Source organism: Neomonachus schauinslandi, chromosome 9 (genome assembly GCF_002201575.2).
Source record: "Neomonachus schauinslandi chromosome 9, ASM220157v2, whole genome shotgun sequence".
Taxonomy (NCBI): domain Eukaryota; kingdom Metazoa; phylum Chordata; class Mammalia; order Carnivora; family Phocidae; genus Neomonachus; species Neomonachus schauinslandi.
In genome coordinates, this window is record NC_058411.1 from 73,534,036 (window position 1) to 73,537,833 (window position 3,798).

The 3,798-nt window shown below is 38.4% G+C and overlaps 1 pseudogene; it reads right to left on the reverse strand.

Moving 5' to 3' along the window:
* Nucleotides 1-234: 234 nt before the first annotated feature.
* LOC110585311 lies at nt 235-1,236 on the reverse strand (annotated as a pseudogene).
* Nucleotides 1,237-3,798: the final 2,562 nt, after the last annotated feature.

Consider the following 3,798-nt stretch of genomic DNA (forward strand, 5'->3'; position numbering starts at 1 on the left):
CCTATCACAGTTACCCCATCCCCCCACCCACCTTCCCTCCAGCAACCCTCAGTTTGTTTCCTAGAGCTAAGAGTCTCTTATGGTTTACCTCCCTGTTTTTATCTTATTTTATTTTTCCTTCCCTTCCCATATGTTCATTTGTTTTGTTTCTTAAATCCCACATATGAGTGAAATCATAGGGTATTTGTCTTCCTTTGACTTATTTTGCTTAGCATAATACCCTCTAAAGATGTCTCAGTTTTGGTTAGTTCTTAATGCTAGGACTTTCTTTAGGACATCTTTCATGTCTTTGTTTCGGAGACTATATAGAAAAGGGGATTTAAGAGTGGAGTCACTGCCGAGTATACCAAAGTGATGATCTTCTGCATTCCTGTTGGATTCCCTGATGTTGGGCTCACATATATCACCATAAGTGTTCCATAGAATAGAGACACCACCATTAGGTGGGACCCACATGTGGAGAAAGCTTTGGTTCAGCCAGCACTAGAAGGAACACAAAGCACAGCTCTGAGTACCAGAGTGTAAGATCCCAGGATGAAAAGGAAGGGCCCAAAGATCATCAGTGAGTTGAAGGTGTAACAGATGAGCTCAGTGGAAGGAGCAGGGATGCAGGCCAGTGCAAACAATGGGCCTGGGTCACACACAAAGTGGTCAATGATGTTGGGTCCACAGAAGGAAAGTTGGGAGATGAGAACAATGGGGACCGGATAGCAGAGAAATCTACTCACCCAGCAAACACAGACCAGGACCACACAGAGCTTCCCAGTCATGATGGAGGGGTAATGTAGTGGGCAACAGATGGCAAGGTATCGATCATAAGCCATGACTGATAAGAAGAAACATTCTGTGGTACCCAGTGAAAAAAAGAAATAATTTCATTTAATTTCAAAAGCATCCAGTGAAGGAGATGGTCTTGGTCTGAGAGAGGATGTTGACCAGCATGTTCGGGACAGTGGAGGAAATGTATCAGATCTCTAGGAAGGCAAAGTTTCCCAAGAAGATGTACATGGGTGTGTGAAGCCGCTTGTCCCATTTCACTACACAGACAATAATCCCATTCCCCAGCAGGGTGAGGAGCTAGACCACCAGGATGAATGAAAAGAAAAAGTTCTGTATCTCCCTTTGACCAGGGAAACCCAGAAGGACAAACTCAGTCACAAAATGCATTGTTGTGTTCTGGGATTCCAAAGCTGTTAGAGAAACAGAAGTAACTAAGGAGGGAATAATAATGAACATTTGTAGGTTTTGCTAACAATTCACTTGTAAATGTACAAAGTATTTTTATTTTACATTATCTCATTTGATCTTCCAAATGACCCTTTAAGCTGTAGGGAGGTGTGCTTCATTCTTCTCTTTTACAGATAAGAAAACTGAAGTTCAGAGAAATTTAAGGGGTTTACTTAAATGTGCAAAGGCAGGAGCTCCTAGATACATTGGCTCATTTGGAGATTGGTTTGGAGCAAACCTCACTTCATTTCAAATATTCCTATAACCCTGAGTCTCAGTAATGTCTCATCTTTCATGTTAAAATCATTGCCTCTTGGATATCTTAAATGTAAATATACACCTTGGATACATTCTTTTACTTTGAAACAAAATTGAATATGAATCTGAAGCAATAAATTGTCTTCTTAGAATTTCACATACAAAAGTCCAGTAAAAAGCAGATAAGTGGAACTCTGTGGTGGGAGTCTTGAGCCCCCTTGTTTTTCTGCTCTGAGGGAGGTGCTCCAGAGACCTCAGGATTCTGTACAGTGGTGGGGAAAATCATTTATGAAGCGCCCTCTAAGTCACATTCTGCTAGGTGGCATCTGGATTTATAGAACAATTTAGCTCATTCCCTCTTGAGGAACTCTGGTTCTCTCAAAGTACTTTATGTTGAGCAAAATCTCTCCCTTATTACTTCTATGCATTCATTGATCCTGGGACTCTCCTTTGCTGAAGCTATACAAAATAAGTCTCATTCCTTTTCTATTATGGTGATGAGGGGTGGGGGGGCTTAAATAACAGTTGGAAGCTATTATGTCCCATATACATGACTTTTTTTGGATGCCACCATTTTTCCTGGCTTGTTTCTCTCTAAACTGCACTATTCTACATCATGGCTAGTCTTTTGAGGTAACTTGCAGCTGGGTATGCCAGTTTTGTCTAGTATACAAGACCATGTACCTTCATTTTTTTTTTTTTTGCTGGGAATTAAGCCTTAAACACCATAATTTTCCATTCATCATCTTGCTTTTACCTAAATTAAATAATGAATTAGAAAGTTCACCTTAGGATATGCTAAGACCAGAAAGATCCTCCTCATATTGGCTGAGTTAGGAATTGAGGCATGAGTATAAATTTAGATGCTGCTAACAACTTTTCTAGAACTATCGATCCAGGCTGGTTTGCTTATTAATTAATTAAGTAAGTAAGGGGTGGGGGGCAGAAGGAGAGAGCGAATCCCTGAGATCATGAACTGAGACAAAATCAAGGGTCGGCTGCCTAACTGACTGAACTACCCAGGTGCCCCATGTCCAGGCTTATTTCTTTGTCCTAAAGTTTCCTGGTTAAAATTCAAAATATTTAGTAGGGTAAAACCACCATCAGTATTTTAAATTTAGTAATATCTTGACTACATATGTAGATAATTGACCATATTATTAATGTTCCTGTTAAGATACAAAATTGCATCCTTATGCCATTTAATCTTCAGAGAGCATGAGGCCTGCTTCTCAGTATTTGATCAACCTGGAGCAAACTGAGAGGGTAAATGTTTTATTGCCAAGGTAACTTTGGGTATTTGTATTGATTAACAATAATTTTAGAATGATGAAAAAGGACTCTGTAATAAACATGACTTTTATGAAAATCTAAATTTTGTCCAAGTAAGTTAGTTCAATGGACTATAATTATGACCATATGTATCAAAATTTCTAGGAGAGTTGTAATTTCGAATATACCTCCCATAACTCTACCTGTATTTGCCAGACCACATGCTGCCATTTTTGGTCAGAAAATACAGTTATTTGGTTTTGTAATAAAAAAAAGTTGAATATTGAATTTAAATTGTAGCACATTATCCATTTACTTATTCATTTAGGCATTAAACACATGTTTATTAACTGTTATATTTCCAGCAGTGTGCTAAGTCCAGGGGTACAATGGTAAGCATGAAAAATAAAATTCCTCCCCTTTTGGAACTTCTGACTTATAAAAGCAATCAAGACTGCCCCCTACATCTGCAGTGTCTTGATCTGTGTGTTTCATAGCACATACCCAATTATATACTGTGGGCCTGAAAAAGATATTTATTTTGGCTCATAATAACTTAGATAAATCTATGTAGTGAGGGTAGTAGCATGATTGTCAACTTTATTTGACATAAATGAGATATTTTTGGCTTTTCAAGACAGTAGGCAGAGATATGAGACATGAATTGATTTACTTTACTCACAGGTCAGGAAGCTCTTGTCACTAAGAAAAATATAATTCCAGTTCATGGTTTTTGACTTGGAACCAGACCTCAGAAATCTTACCTCCTTCTTGGTCATCTGACTTCCTGATGTCCAGGACCTTTTAACATTTGTCCTACAGTGAAATTTTAGTTACCTGTGGAATACAGGATCAGAAAAAGGGATAAATGGACTTCACAGATAATTTGAAATCTCACTGCATCCATTTCTGCTTCCTCCACCTCAAGTGATACACTTTAATATTTAATCTTTCTATTCACCTCAAGTGATACAACAAATGAACAGTTGGAGAAATGAGGAGGAACAAGGAGCATGGATAGTCCATTCTGTATGAACTGAT